Raw genomic sequence first — 17,829 nt, forward strand, 5'->3', positions numbered from 1 at the left:
CCAGGAGCAACGCAACTGGTATGTACAGGGACGCCTTAATCCGCTTGACCATCACGACTGGACAAAAAGAAGTGATAGCCGAAGCTATTTGAACCACTTCCCCGCCGGCACTCGGATGGTAATCTTGGGCATAGCATTTTATCAAATCACCTCATTCTTTGGGGCACACGTGAGGAACACAAATGCAAACAAGCCTGAATGGTCCCCAGGACTATATACAACTGAAAACTCACACCCCAGAAGTGACTCGAACCCATGCTGCCAGGAGCAACGCAACTGGTATGTACAGGGACGCCTTAATCCGCTTGACCATCACGACCGGACAAAAAGAAGTGATAGCCGAAGCTATTTGAACCACTTCCCCGCCGGCACTCGGATGGTAATCTTGGACATAGCATTTTATCAAATCACCTCATTCTTTGGGGCACACGTGAGGAACACAAATGCAAACAAGCCTGTACTCCTCTTTACATACCAGAAAATATTCTGAGGAAACTACTCCAAGCTTGTACTAAAGAGGCACCCTTCTTGAGCCCAGATGGGCACATGTATAAGCAAGTAGATGGGGTCGCCATGGGTTCTCCCGTAGGTGTCCTGTTTGCAAACTTCTACATGGGTACCATTGAGCAAAAAGTCTTAGTCGACATGAACTTGAAACCGGCCATATACTGCAGGTATGTTGACGACATTTTTACACAGGTACCTGATGTCAGACATCTGCAGGAGCTGAAGGAGGCATTTGAGCAGAGTTCCGTGCTGCGTTTCACTTACGAGATGGAAAAGGATGGGAAGCTGCCCTTTCTAGATGTAACAGTCATGGAAAAGAGCGGAGGTTTCCACACTACAGTCTACACTAAGGAAACGAACATAGGAATATGCCTAAATGCCAACAGCGACTGCCCAGACAGGTACAAGAGGAGTGTTGTTAACGCATATGTCGACCGTGCTCTCAGCCACAGCTCAGAATGGAAGCAAGTCGACGAAGAACTCTGTAGGGTAAGGCAGGTCCTAGTCAACAACGGCTTCTCCAATGGTTTCGTCGAAGACATCATAAGAAGGAAAGTGAAACGCCATGCAACCTCTGAAGAGACAACTAACACATCACCTATACCCCCTATTAGACTATTTTACAGGAACTTCTTTTCCACAGCTCATAAAACGGAGGAAAGGGTCCTGAAAGATATTGTTAATAGAAACGTTATCCCTACAGACAAAAATCAGAGGATACAACTGACGATTTACTATAAAACCAGAAAAACGGCCAGCCTACTCATGAGAAACTCTCCAGACACAAAGCAGAACGCTTTAAAAGAGACCAACGTCGTCTATGCCTTCAAATGCCCACTTGGGGACTGTAAGCTCCAAAAAACCCAGTATATAGGCAAGACAACAACATCTCTTTCTAGGCGTTTAACGATGCATAAGCAACAGGGCTCCATTAAGGAACATATAATCTCTTCTCACAACCAAACCATCGCCAGAGAAATCCTAGTAAACAACACAGAAATCATCGATAGATACAGCAATAGCAGACGGCTTGACGTTTGCGAGGCACTGCACATTAAGAAGTCAACACCAGCAATCAACAGCCAATTAATGCACAACTATATTCTACCCACCTCAAGACTCCGCTCCAATATAGAAGCATCAAGAAATATGGACCAATAGGCTTTCTACAATCACTTCCATTTCAATACCCATTGTTTCGTGTTCTGTCTTGTGTTGATGAAATTAATACCCTATTAAATACCACCTCACCCCATCCACCTCACTCAAATGTAGATATAAACAAATCGGAGATATGTAAGTTCTATTCAGTTGTGTATGTGTAAAGTCTTTGAAAATGTAATAAGTTTTACGAAACGCGCTCAAGTGTCGCGTCAGACTAGAAATAAAAATGAATTTTGGAGAATTGATTTTTGAATTACCTCCAACAGTGAAAAGAAATGTACGAAAGATTGAGAAAATTCGTGTTAGAATTATTAATCTTACTTTTTCGGTCATATTTAATAATATATATATATATATATATATATATATATATATATATATATATATATATATATATATATATATATATATATATTTGTTTTTTTTTTTGTTTTGTTTTTTTGAGATATATACAAGAGTTGTTACATTCTTGTACAGCCACTAGTACGCGTAGCGTTTCGGGCAAGTCCTTAATCCTATGGTCCCTGGAATACGATCCCCTGCTGCGAAGAATAGTTTTTTCATCCAAGTACACATTTTACTGTTGCGTTAAACAGAGGCTACAGTTAAGGAATTGCGCCCAGTAAATCCTCCCCGGCCAGGATACGAACCCATGACATAGCGCTCGCGGAACGCCAGGCGGGTGTCTTACCACTACACCACGGAGACTATATATAGAAGCATCAAGAAATATATATATATATATATATATATATATATATATATATATATATATATATATATATATATATATATATATATATATTGGTAGCAGTCTTTCCTGTAGACATATATTATTAAATTTGACCGAAAAAGTAAGATTAATAATTCTAACACGAATTTTCTCAGTGTTTCTTATATTTTTTTTCACTGTTGATGGTAACTGAAAAATCAATTCTCCAAAATTCATTTTTATTTCTAGTCTGATGCGACACTTGAATGCGTTTCATAAAACTTATTACATTTTCAAAGACTTTAGTTTACACACACACAACTATAACTGAACAGAGTTTAAACAGCTTCGATTTTTTATACCTGCATTTGGGTGAGGTGATATGTTACAACAGTTTTGGATGAGCTGAAAACAAACTTTCAACACACAACAGAACACGAAACAATGGGTATAATATTTTGTAAGTTAAAGGGAAGAATGGAAGTAACTGCAATACAGCGATAGCAGGCAGCTAGATATCTGCGAGGCACTACACATTAAGAAGTCGACACCAGCAATCAACAGCCAATTAATGCACAACTATATTCTACCCACTTCAAGACTCTGCACCAATATAGAAGCATCAAGAAATATGGGCCAATAGGCCCTTTGCAGTTACTTCCATTCTTAACTCTGATTAAGAAAAGTTAACATATTACCAATGGTAGCCAAGAGCCTCATTATATTTGGCAGTATTAATGGTGATTTTATCGAGTGTCACAGGGGGCGAGGTTGGCCCAATGCCCCCTGAAGACTGGAAGGGAAGATGGCGAGAGAAGAGTTGTGGAGAACGGGACATCTTGCACCTGCTACTCCAGATGTTGCACCTGCTACTCGAAATCATGCACCTGCTACTCCAGATCTTGCACCTGCTGTCGGAAAATCCGACACCATTTTATATCATACAGATAATAGCTGTATTACCAACAAGTTACCCATAGAAAACGTAACTTGTAGTGGAATTACCGTCTAAAGAAAACGGGATATCATCACCACATACTATTATAATTCACCACATATTATGGTGAGAATTATTCTTAAATACATTAGTTTTTGGACTTTACCATCATAAAAACATCTTATATAAATTAACTTAATTATCAATATTAAAGTAGAGTAAATGTGACCCTTCTATCACTTTCTGAAATCTGGACAAAGTAGGCCAGGCGTCAGAGTGAGGAGGAGGGCAGCCATTGTTGTGTCACCTCCGAGACGTGTGGAGCAAATTTGGCTCCTATCATTCTGGACAATGTCGGCCAGACGTCAATAGAATGGAGTGTTAGATGCAGCCATTGTTTATATTGAGACCAGAGGCTCACACGGGAGCAAATTCGGCTCCTGTTAATTTTACTTGGACGTAGTGTTATGGAAACCAGAAGTGTACCATTGTCAACACGCTGTCTACAAATTCAAGTTAAGTCTATCCGAAACCCGTTTATCATTCATTTATGGCCATTAATGTCAGGATATAGGGTGACCCGGTTAGATCACGTGGAAGCCTCAAACTAAAGGTAATTAAGCCAGGTCTTCAATGTTCCATGTACTGTTTTCTCTGATATACTTGTCATATATAGGTATCTGGCTTCACAGCTAGCGCACTTTTGACAGGTCAAGACGAGGATGCAAGATTTTGTGCACCAGTTACTGGGTGATGGAAGCTGCCTCAAAGAGGATAATTTGGTGTCTACACCCTAGTTATACCTGGTGGACTAACCTGCTGTACTATAAGATAAGGAACCTCTTCAATGTATGTAGTTAATTCTGTAGTTTGATTGGCTGCATATATATAAATATAAACCCCCCCTAATGTGTAGAGGATCGATTTGTGAGATTAAGAGATTATTGCAGAAATACAGTCCACTTAACATTATACAAATTGCTATCGAAGTATATAAATTAACGTAAATATAAATTCTATATATATTCATATAAATTAAATAAATATAAATCTCACAGGTCGATTCCCACATTATTTGGTCCTTCGAACCGGATTAATTGGTCATCTTCGAACCGGATGACGGATTATTTGATCCTTTGAACCCACATTTGGTCATCTTAGTACCGGATGAACCAGTTAACCAGTGGATTCATTAAATATACTAGTGCAGTGTTATTTAAACAAAAGCCAGCAGTCAAGACGGCAGCGTAGCCTCGAGGGAGCTCAGGAGCCTCCCTCAGCCCAGTTCAGCTTCGTCAGCGGTTTCATGCACACCCACAGATTTGGTGGAGTGTTATTCTGTGAAATGACAGCGCTATTATAGAAACCAGCCAAATTAGTGACTGTGTCGCGAGATTGTTCACGGATTTCGTGGTGTTACATTTCGCGAGAGATTATCTACGAATTTTGTGGAGTTTATTTCGCGAGGTCACTAATAATATTTAATACTTCTAGATAATATTAGAAGTTTCATAGAGGCTAATTAAGAGGCTATTATCAATAATTGTGTATATTATTTCTCCAAAATAGAGAATTATTTAATATATATTGCACTAGTGATCACAGTATAATATTTACTAATTGCCAACCCACAACAGGGTAGGATAAAACCATTGACTAGTTGAACTATTATCGTTCATCCTAGTCCCATTATTACCATAGTGAATGGTCCAGACCCTATTTTGGGTGTAATTTTTATCAACTCGAATTGAGTTGTATATATAATAATTTACTTATGATCATTACACCTTTGAGTGATTAATTAGTGTCTCTACCATCCTAGGGTGATATAGAAGAGCTAACCTAAAGGTACTTCCAGTGACACTGGTTTATCACTCAAATCATTAGTGTGTATGATTGTATATATATATAATGTGTATTAATTTTAAGTGCTAACCTCTAGTAGAGGTAGGATTATTGCCTAGTGAGTTCAGAATTTACCCTAGGCTACCATTAGTGTTTGTTCAGTATTATGAGCAGCCCAAGTACAAGTTCCACAAGGCTTCACCAACGAGCCAGTATGGATAATGCAGGGAGAATGAAAAGAACCCTTGCAGGTCTTAAAGGCCACTTAACAAGACAGATCAAGAAATGTGAAGATTTGTCACAACAATCTCAAATTGATTATGCTGACCTGGAAAGCTATTATCAAGCAGCTGCAGGTAAATTTGAGCAAATCAAATGTCAAATAGCAACATATGTGGCTGAACTTGCCAACACCAATTTATCAGAAACAGAAATAGACGACATTATGGTTGATCTTGCGAATTATGAAGATCACACTCAGGCCACGTTACAGCCTTATGTCAAATTAATTGCCCAGAACAAGGCAACAGCAACAACAACAACAGTTGCATCTAATACGAGTCAAGCAGAAGCTCGACTCCCTCCAATTAATTTACCCACTTTCTCAGGAAAAGATGAGGAAGATTGGGACGAATTTTGGAACAAATTCGTTGACCTTGTAGACTCAAAACAATCTTTACCAAAGAGTAGTAAATTCTCTTATTTGCAAGGCCAATTATCAGGTGAGGCTAAAACAGTAGTATCCCATCTGAGATTAACTAATGACGGCTATGATCTGGCAGTAAAACTCCTCAAGGATAATTATGCTGATCTAGAAGTAAGAACATCACATTTAGTTCATGAGCTGTTGCATTTACCCCCACCGGAGGCTTCAGCTGATTCACTCCAAGTCTTCAAGCTGGAGGTAGAATCATTGATCAATGCCCTCAGCCTGACAGCAGATACAAACGGGGCTGAGTGGGTCTTGAAAATAATTGTCCAGGAGAAAATACCTAGGGACATATTGAGACAAATGAGTGCTCATTACAATAAAAGCATCTTATCCATGAATGAAATATCTGAAGGTTTAAAGTCAGTAGTTCATCAATTACGAACACATGACAAATTAAAACCACCAAGTAAACCCTCAGAAACCAATAATAGTAAACCACAGAGTACCAAAGGTACTCCAAATCAATCTAGACAATATAATTCAACACCAAAGTGGAACAGTGGCAGTGTGGGCGTATATGCAGTTGGACCCTCCAAGCCTATAGTTACTGTGTCACCCAAGAACGTGACACCAAAGGGTACTGGAAGCTATGGAACATGTTTGTTCTGCAATGAGAAACATTCAATGTACCACTGCCCTAATTTTCCTGATAGTGACGCCCGTGTTGAGCGACTCAAAGATTTGCAACATTGCACGAGGTGCCTCAGGAAACATAACATCAACGACTGTGAGACCCAATTACACACCTGTAATAGGTGTAACAAAGGTCAGCACCATGCAGCATTGTGCAGAGACACCAAAACAACGTCTCCAAACCCCAAGGTGGAAGATAGCATTCCCACCACAGTACAGTACTGCAAGGTGCAACCAATAAAGAGTGTCCATACGGCAAAGTCTAAAGGTAATACGACTTTGCCTACTGCCCAAATTACCATCCTGAATAAGAGGGCCAAGGTCCATACCCGTGGGTTGTTTGACCAAGGATCCCAGAGAACATATATCACTAAAAGGTTGGCAGATGAATTACAATTAAGGCCTGTAGCCCAGATGTCATTCAACATCTCAGGGTTTGTAACAGATGCAGGACCTCAAGTCTACCAGGTGGTACAACCATCAGTACGTTTAGGCAGGTACGTCTGTCGAGTACAAGCCATTGTGGTGGACAAAATACCAGTAGACCTACAAGTTCAAGGTCTGAGAGCAACAGCCAAATTCCTGAGAAATAGAGGAATAAAATTGGCAGATAATATTAAGTCTGATCACCTCACCGACTTCGGTCTCCTTGTAGGGACAGACTATTGTCATCGATTCATCGGTAGCCCTACTAAATATCAGGGTATAACCATGTTAAACTCTGCAGGAGGTAAATTACTCTCAGGCCCAGTATCAAGCCTGAGGAGACCTATGCCTGCAGATAAACAATACCAGTAGAAATCTAAATTTGTCAGCTGATTATATTTCTCCAGTAGCATTATACTAAGGAGATTACAGCTGACTATACCAACAGAGGTTGATGTTAGTATCATCATTTAAAGCTGGAGATGATTTCATGAGGCCTCAGTGGCAAATAAGTGAACAGTAGCCTAAAACAGCTACAAGTCACTGCGACCAATGTCACTGAACCCACTGCAGTCTCAGAACCATACTTTACTTTAATGATGAGCTATTCAATCTTCTGAATCAATTAACTAAATTAAACCCCAATAAATCTGATGACTGATTTGATACATTTATTATTTAATCAAGATGTATTCCATGGGCCTCAGTGTTTATATATCAGTGACCAGTTACCTGAACAAACTTCAAGTTATATCTAATGTCACTGATCTCACTGCAGTCCCTGAATCATACTTGACTGTAGTACTTGATCACATCTAGTCTTCTGGGTTAAATAATATGTAATAAGGCTTGAATATTAGCCTTTCAAGAGTTGACAGGGAAATGAAATCGCATTAGACTTCTAACCCCTGCAACTCTAGTACGGGACATCCGTCCTGTACGAACAGACGCACAAATGTGTGATTACTAACTACTAACATCAAATTAATCTAATAATTCGAAGGAGGAGTATCGGTGTTCGTCTGTTCTAAATAGGACTTCGACCCGTGAGCAGCCCCTGGGGAATTATGTCGGAAAATCCGACACCATTTTATATCATACAGATAATAGCTGTATTACCAACAAGTTACCCATAGAAAACGTAACTTGTAGTGGAATTACCGTCTAAAGAAAACGGGATATCATCACCACATACTATTATAATTCACCACATATTATGGTGGGAATTATTCTTAAATACATTAGTTTTTGGACTTTACCATCATAAAAACATCTTATATAAATTAACTTAATTATCAATATTAAAGTAGAGTAAATGTGACCCTTCTATCACTTTCTGAAATCTGGACAAAGTAGGCCAGGCGTCAGAGTGAGGAGGAGGGCAGCCATTGTTGTGTCACCTCCGAGACGTGTGGAGCAAATTTGGCTCCTATCATTCTGGACAATGTCGGCCAGACGTCAATAGAATGGAGTGTTAGATGCAGCCATTGTTTATATTGAGACCAGAGGCTCACACGGGAGCAAATTCGGCTCCTGTTAATTTTATTTGGACGTAGTGTTATGGAAACCAGAAGTGTACCATTGTCAACACGCTGTCTACAAATTCAAGTTAAGTCTATCCGAAACCCGTTTATCATTCATTTATGGCCATTAATGTCAGGATATAGGGTGACCCGGTTAGATCACGTGGAAGCCTCAAACTAAAGGTAATTAAGCCAGGTCTTCAATGTTCCATGTACTGTTTTCTCTGATATACTTGTCATATATAGGTATCTGGCTTCACAGCTAGCGCACTTTTGACAGGTCAAGACGAGGATGCAAGATTTTGTGCACCAGTTACTGGGTGATGGAAGCTGCCTCAAAGAGGATAATTTGGTGTCTACACCCTAGTTATACCTGGTGGACTAACCTGCTGTACTATAAGATAAGGAACCTCTTCAATGTATGTAGTTAATTCTGTAGTTTGATTGGCTGCATATATATAAATATAAACCCCCCCTAATGTGTAGAGGATCGATTTGTGAGATTAAGAGATTATTGCAGAAATACAGTTCACTTAACATTATACAAATTGCTATCGAAGTATATAAATTAACGTAAATATAAATTCTATATATATTCATATAAATTAAATAAATATAAATCTCACAGGTCGATTCCCACACCTGCCACTCCAGATCTTTCACCTGCTACTCCAGATCTTTCACCTGCTACTCCAGACATTCTCGCACTTGATGTTGCAGGGCCCAGCACATCACGTGCTGGTAGAATGTAATGGTAGAATTCGCCATGACAATGACAGCTGTGAACTACAATGCTGGGTATCTGATGGGATCTCTGACCAACCTCCTTGGTCTACCGCAGAGTGACATACGGGACTGGTACTTTAGTAAGAAGGACAAGGAGATGCAGAAACCAACGACACCCACCAGCAAGCCAAGAATGGCCCCTGAGGGAGCTGACCCTCGCTATGGCGAAGGTGCCTACTAGTGCCACTGCAGTGCCACCTTGAGGACCCATATTTCTTACCAATTATATTAGGTTAGTATGTTTTAGTGTTATATTGTGATATTACTTCATAAATATTTGTACATATAAAACTGGTGGCAAATATATATATATTTTTTTTCTAATATTTTTTTTTTCTTTCATTTATCTAGCGATCTGCATGGAACTTGCATACCTTATTGAACCCATGCCTATCTACAAGGGTGCAAATTTTGAATGATATTGGTCAACATCAACCTCAGCTAAAGGTGGCTGAACTTTGACCTTCGTTTGTGCAGGTAAATATTTTACAATTATATCTGCTTTCACAGACTATATTTATTATTCAATTTTCATGAAACTTGCTCATTATATGTAGACTTTATGCCTCTTAAAAACTATGATAGCTTTTCTTTTCTATGTAGATTTATTGATTTTATAAATATTTATAAACATCATTTTGTTGCATACGATTTTTGGGAAATTTACAAAATCTGTATTATTGCACTAAATACATCTGGGATAAAAATTCTATCATCCAAATCTTTATTATATAGTAAGGTCATAGCTAAGTGTCATAGAAATTATTTCGGTTCACAATTGTGGGCTGTGAAATGATTTGAACATTGTTGAAAAATTGTCTAAAAAAAAAATTTTTTTTTTCTCCCTCTCTATTTAGGCTGCGATGCTGAAACTTTGCCCAGTTGCAGCACCTTTCACATGTATCAGGATAATAAATTTTGAATGCCCTACAACAACTTTCATTTTCCAGATTTTTGTCCCCTTGTGGCGACGTCGGTGGTAGCTTTTTCTGAGAGTAGGGAGCTAACTCTCCAGACACACACCGTCCTGGCTGCGAGGTAGTGTCGTGGTGGGGTGAGGATCATGTGCGCTTCCTCAAGAGCAGTAAGGTTTTTGGGGTCAAATATACCCTGGACGGCTGCGGCACTGCTGAGCTGCAGTTGACCACCTCCATCGTCTACGACGACGTCTAGCTGTGCAACACTGGGTTTTGTGCTGATCAAGTCAGAGATATCTGACCGGGTAAGGCTCCGGTCCCCTTGAAATCGAACCTTGATCTGGTAGATCATGGTGGCTCTTGTCGTTGCTGCCCAATGTTTACCCACCCAACAGTGCTGGGTGCTAGAGAGCCTTGTCTAGAGGCCTCCCGTCTCTTACCGGTACAGTGCACCGGATCAGGGTGGGCGTCTCATCTCCTAGGGGAAAGCGCTCGGTGATGATGATGATGATGACTTTTTTGGGTTGAGGAGAGCGAGACAAGGGTGGTGGTGGGGGCAAGTGGAGATAGGGGTTGGTAGTGGTGTGTAGTGACGAGGGTTGTAGTGTTATTTCAGTTGGGTTCATGCCCATCATGGGCGGGTCGGAATTAGCATTAAGAAAAAGAAGAGCACCAAGTGGCATTACACCAACCTGTCCTTGCAAATTACGTCGCTTTTCCCTCGTATGCGCTACGGTCAAAAAAGGCCGTAATTTGAAAATGAAAAATAATTGAAAATAATTTTATTTTTTTCTCCAAAACAGCAAGTTAAAGATCCTCTGGTAGGTTAGGAGGGCAGGAAGCTCTCCTAAGGTTTGAAAACGTCATGAAAACCGTTAATTAAAAGTTTACACAGTGACCTGATGCCACACCCTGCCAACCACACAGTGACCTAACGCCACACCCTGCCAACCACACAATTGTGTTGATCTGGTACAACCGTGGTGGTCTTGTGTTGATCTGGTGTAACAAGAGAGCAGTACAGTACAATAACACGAACATCATGACCACTATCTATGTGAATGTGAACACCTGAGAGACATTAGAAATATGTGTAGAATAATAAACCCCATATTGAGGTAGGAAAACATTATTTGTCATATATTGATACTGTTCTTAAAAAATTCCCCCATTTTGCACCCGCAAGATAACGTAAGATTTTATGGGTTGACTGATGTTAATCTACTTGTTTGATAAACTGTACACTTGAGACAGTTAAGCAAGTCCCAGCTGTGTCTGGGTACAAGTGACAGGATGAACAACCCAGCGGGTTTTCTTCCTATTGGGGAGTATTGTACATGCTGCTATGGCGGCGTGTTTACTCACAGGATGAGTGGTGCTGCCCAATACTGTCACTATGGCGGTATGTCCACTTACAGGATGAGTGGCGCTGCCCAATACTGTCACTATGGCGGTGTGTCCACTGACAGGATGAGTGGCGCTGCCCAATACTGTCACTATGACGGTGTGTCCACTCACAGGATGAGTGGCGCTGCCCAATATTGTCACTATAGCGGTGTGTCCACTCACAGGATGAGTGGCGCTGCCCAATACTGTCACTATGGCGGTGTGTTCACTCACAGGATGAGTGGCGCTGCCCAATACTGTCACTATGGCGGTATGTCCACTCACAGGATGAGTGGCGCTGCCCAAAATTGTCACTATAGCGGTGTGTCCACTCACAGGATGAGTGGCGCTGCCCAATACTGTCACTATGGCGGTGTGTTCACTCACAGGATGAGTGGCGCTGCCCAATACTGTCACTATGGCGGTGTGTCCACTCACAGGATGAGTGGCGCTGCCCAATACTGTCATTGGCGGGATGTCCACTTACAGGATGAGTGGCGCTGCCCAAAACTGTCACTGTGGCGGTGTGTCCACTCACAGGATGAGTGGCGCTGCCCAATACTGTCACTATGGCTGTGTGTCCACTCACAGGATGAGTGGCGCTGACGCTGCCTAATAAACTCACCCCACGGGGCAAACAAAAAAAATAATAAATAAATAACAGCATGAACAAACCACAGGAGCAGTGACAGACAGGCAGCGCCAGACAATAGAAAATTCCCACCTCTGCTGAAGTTGACCAGAGGGACAGGTCAACTGTCACCGAGTGACGAGGTGGTCAGAGTTGATGCCGTCATGATAATCTACAGGGATTAACCCCCTCATGTTCAGCTGGGGAGCAGGAGATCATGGAAGGGGACAGTAGTAGGAGAAGCCCAGGAGGAAGGTTTGGGTGGACACATGGGAGAGAACATCATTTCAGGGTCATTGTCGTCCATTTTTGGTCATAGCGCGCATACGAGGGAAAGGCGACGTTAGTTTTATTAAGTGGGTTGGTGGGTCACCACTCGAGTAAGTACAGCTCTCTTGAACTATAGCACCTTCACTCATTTATCCTTTGCCTCTATTAGGGAATATAGTTAGGAAAGTATTTATTTAATTGTGTTTCAAATCAAGCCATATATTGTCAAGTGTCATTAAGTGTGTATTAATGGTTCCTTGTCTTAGTGATATTGGGCCTACTGTCCCTTTGCCCTAGTGACGTAGTGTCCTTAATTATCCACTACTTCCCCCGTCCGTCTCTTGTTGAGGTGTTAGTATTGGATGTGTCCCGCCTTATTCTTGTGTACTTTATAGTTCCCCAAGTGGTCAGGATTATGCGAGTGACAGGCCAGGGTCCTCACACCATTCAGTGGTCCCTTACACCAGTCCTGGTTGGATTACACAATTTCCAAGTCCTACGAATCTCACTCCGGTCCCCTGTCCGGTAACTCAGGGTGGTGGCAGCGTTACTTGGTAACTCATACGGAGGCTGCAGCAACTAATATTTCTATCTTGCTCTCCCTCATTCGTTCTCACTCTCCCTCATTCGTTTCTTTTTCTCTCTCTCTCTCCCCCCCCACACGTTCTACTCCCTTAAATTGACTACGCAGTTCTCAGTCTATGTTGATTGTTTAGTTCCTCGTATGACGCCCGCGTGTCAATCTATTACAAAATCGGTAGAGCATCCGTTAGTTTAGTACAATAGAAGTAGTAGAGCAGGTAGTGGAGATTAACGGGTATTACACCCAAGTGGCCTGTCTGTCACCCAGGTGGTTGGTTCACCTCTGTCACCCAGTTGGCACACCCTGTCACCCAGCTGGCACCTGTCACCCAGGTGGCCCCCACCCCTATCAACCAGGTGGGACACCTCTGTCACCCAGCTGGCATACCCTGTCACACAGGTAGTACACCCCTGTCACCCAGCTGGCATACCTTGTCACCCAGCTAACATACACTGTCACCCAGCTGGCATACCCTGTCACCCAGCTAGCATACCCTGTCACCCAGCTAGCATACCCGTCACCTAGGTGGCCCCACCCCTGTCACCCAGGTGGACTCATCTGCCACCCAGCTCTTGGCCGCCAACTGACGATACCAGAGCACCTAGTGACACACAAAAAAGCAATTTGCTTAACCCTTCCTTGATAATCAATTAAAACAGGCCACTAAGTTAGTAAGTTTTATGGTGAGGAGTGTTAAGATAAGTTATACGTGCATGGTAAGGTTAAGAGACGTAAGTGGCCAGGCGTCATATGGAAGAGCTTTCGGAGATTAATGATTTTGAACAAATGAACATTTACATATTATATATATATATATATATATATATATATATATATATATATATATATATATATATATATATATATATATATATATATATATATATGTGTGTGTGTGTGTGTATCACGAAAATAAACACGTGATTAAGAATGTGACAATGTCAGACCACGGAGGAAAAATGAAACAGGAATTTCCTTAAGTACTTTCGTATATTAAATACATCTTCAGAAGGTCTGGGGTGTGAGTTTTCACCTTCTGAAGATGTATTTAATATACGAAAGTACTTAAGGAAATTCCTGTTTCATTTTTCCTCCGTGGTCTGACATTGTCATATATATATATATATATATATATATATGCGAACAAGCCTGAATGGTCCTCAGGACTATATGCAACTGAAAACTCACACCCCAGAAGTGACTCAAGCCCATACTGCCAGGAGCAATGCAACTGGTATGTACAGGACGCCTTAATCGACTTGACCATCACGACCGGACAAAAGGAAGTGATAGCCGAAGCTATTTGAACCACTTCCTCGCCGGCACTCGGGTGGTAATCTTGATCATAGCATTTTATCAAATCACCTCATTCTTTGGGGCACACGTGAGGAACACAAATGCGAACAAGCCTGAATGGTCCTCAGGACTATATGCAACTGAAAACTCACACTCCAGATGGGTGGACCATTGGGGCATGAATGGGGAACATTCAGGCTTGTTCGCATTTGTGTTCCTCACGTGTGCCCCAAAGAATGAGGTGATTTGACAAAATGCTATGCCCAAGATTACCATCCGAGTGCCGGTAGGGAAGTGGTTCAAATAGCTTCGGCTATCACTTCCTTTTGTCCGGTCGTGATGGTCGCCTTAGGTGGATTAAGGCGTCCTATATATACCAGTTGCGTTGCTCCTGGCAGTATGGGTTCGAGTCACTTCTGGGGTGTGAGTTTTCAGTTATATATATATATATATATATATATATATATATATATATATATATATATATGAATAAGGAAACCATTCAGGCTTGTTCGCATATATATATATATATATATATATATATATATATATATATATATATATATATATATTAAATATGACCGAAAAAGTAAGATTAATAATTCTAACACGAATTTTCTCGATCTTTCTTATGTTTCTTTTCACTGTTGATGGTAATAGAAAAATCAATTCTCCAAAATTCATTTTTATTTCTAGTCTGACACGACACTTGAAAGCGTTTCGTAATAACTTATTACATTTTCAAAGACTTTTAGTTTAGACACACACAACTATTACCTGCAAACACTAAACAGAGTTCTTACTATGCTATGATTTAAACAGCTTTTAATTTTCATTTTATACAAATTGATCGAAACTGTGAACGCCAAGAAATCCGGACTCTACCTGCCAAAGATTATTGGGGAATATAAACCTGGATACGCGTATGCAAATGTCAAGACACATAAGCCTGGAAACCCACTTCGGCTAATCATCAGCCATATACCCACACCCATGTACAGACTGGCGAAACGACTCAACAGCTTGCTGACTCCTTATGTCCCTTGCACCTTCAGCCTGAAGTCTCCTAAGGAATTTGTTGACTTACTGTGGGGAACACGGGCCACAGGGATAAGAGCCTCGTTGGACGTAGAATCACTGTTTACCAACGTACCTGTGGATGAAACAATCGGGATGATAGCGGACAGAGTCCTATACATGTACTGGCCTGTACTCCTCTTGACATACCAGAAAACATTCTAAGGAAACTACTCCAAGCTTGTACTAAAGAGGCACCCTTCTTGAGCCCGGATGGGCGCATGTATAAGCAAGTAGATGGGGTCGCCATGGGTTCTCCCCTAGGTGTCCTGTTTGCGAACTTCTACATGGGTACCATCAAGCAAAAAGTCTTAGTCGACATGAACTTGAAACCGGCCATATACTGCAGATATGTTGATGACATTTTTACACAGGTACCTGATGTCAGACATCTGCAGGAGCTGAAGGAGGCATTTGAGCAGAATTCTGTGTTGCGTTTCACTTACGAGATGGAGAAGGATGGGAAGCTGCCCTTTCTAGATGTAACAATCATGGAAAGGACCGGAGGTTTCCACACTGCAGTCTACACTAAGGAAACAAACATAGGAATGTGCCTAAATGCCAACAGTGACTGCCCAGACAGGTACAAGAAGAGTGTTGTTAACGCTTATGTCGACCGTGCTCTCAGCCACAGCTCAGGATGGAAGCAAGTCGACGAAGAACTCTGTAGGGTAAGGCAGGTCCTAGTCAACAACGGCTTCTCCAATGGTTTCGTTGAAGACATCATAAGAAGGAAAGTGAAATGCCATGCAACCTCTGAAGAGAGAACTAACACAACACCTGTACCCCCTATTAGACTATTTTACATGAACTTCTTTTCCACAGCTCATAAAACGGAGGAAAGGATCCTGAAAGATATTGTTAATAGAAACGTTATCCCTACAGACAAAAATCAGATGATACAACTGACGATTTACTATAAAACCAAAAAAACGGCCAGCCTACTCATGAGAAACTCTCCAGACACAAAGCAGAAAGCTTTAAAAGAGACCAACGTCGTCTATGCCTTCAAATGCCCTCTTGGGGACTGTAAGCCTCAAAAAAAACAGTATATAGGCAAGAACAACAACATCTCTTTCCAGGCGATCAACGATGCATAAGCCACAAGGCTCCATAAAGGAACATATAATCTTTTCCCACAACCAAACCATCACCAGAGAAATCTTAGCAAACAACACAGAAATCATTGATAGATACAGCGATAACAGGTGGCTTGACATCTGCGAGGCACTACACATCAAGAAGTCAACACCAGCAATCAACAGCCAATTAATGCACAACTATATTCTACCCACTTCAAGACTCCGCTCCAATATAGAAGCATTAAGAAATATGGGCCAATAGGCCCTATGCAATTACTTCCATTCTTACCTTCAATACCCATTGTTTCGTGTTCTATCCTGTGTTGAAAGTTTTGTTCACCTCATCCAAAACTGTTGTAACATATCACCTCACCCAAAATGCGGATATAAAATGAAAAATGAAAGCTGTTTAAATCATAGCATAGTAAGAACTCTGTTTAGTGTTTGCAGGTAATAGTTGTGTGTGTGTAAACTAAAAGTCTTTGAAAATGTAATAAGTTATTACGAAACGCGTTCAAGTGTCGCGTCAGACAAGAAATAAAATTTAATTTTGGAGAATTGATTTTTTAATTACCATCAACAGTGAAAAGAAACATAACAAAGATCGAGAAAATTCGTGTTAGAATTATTAATCTTACTTTTTCGGTCATATTTAATAATATATGTCTACAGGAAAGACTGCTACCAAAATATATATATATATATATATATATATATATATATATATATATATATATATATATATATATATATATATATATATATATATATATATATATATATATATATATGTCGTACCTAGTAGCCAGAACGCACTTCTCAGCCTACTATGCAAGGCCCAATTTGCCTAATAAGCCAAGTTTTCATGAACTAATTATTTTTCGACTACCTAACCTACCTAACCTAACCTAACCTAACTTTTTCGGCTACCTAACCTAACCTAACCTATAAAGATAGGTTAGGTTAGGTTAGGTAGGGTTGGTTAGGTTCGGTCATATATCTACATTAATTTTAACTGCAATTAAAAAAAATTGACCTCATACATAATGAAATGGGTAGCTTTATCATTTCATAAGAAAAAAATTATAGAAAATATATTAATTCAGGAAAACTTGGCTTATTAGGCAAATTGGGCCTTGCATAGTAGGCTGAGAAGTGCATTCTGGCTATTAGGTATGACATATATATATATATATATATATATATATATATATATATATATATATATATATATATATATATATATATATATATATATATATATATATATATATGTCGTACCTAGTAGCCAGAACGCACTTCTCAGCCTACTATGCAAGGCCCAATTTGCCTAATGAGCCAA

General features: G+C 40.5%; 1 protein-coding gene and 1 long non-coding RNA gene across 7 annotated transcripts in view; one reads left to right on the forward strand and one right to left on the reverse strand.

Moving 5' to 3' along the window:
- The window catches only part of LOC123756005 (rho GTPase-activating protein 45), a 975,988-nt gene that overhangs the window by 321,072 nt on the left and 637,087 nt on the right, over nt 1–17,829 (reverse strand). The window lies entirely within an intron of this gene.
- LOC123755733 (uncharacterized) lies at nt 9,113–10,178 on the forward strand. The gene is made up of 3 exons (XR_006772564.2): nt 9,113–9,477; nt 9,597–9,722; nt 10,103–10,178. It is a non-coding gene; the product is annotated as an uncharacterized lncRNA (long non-coding RNA).

Source organism: Procambarus clarkii, chromosome 43 (genome assembly GCF_040958095.1).
Source record: "Procambarus clarkii isolate CNS0578487 chromosome 43, FALCON_Pclarkii_2.0, whole genome shotgun sequence".
NCBI classification, from domain to species: Eukaryota; Metazoa; Arthropoda; class Malacostraca; order Decapoda; family Cambaridae; genus Procambarus; species Procambarus clarkii.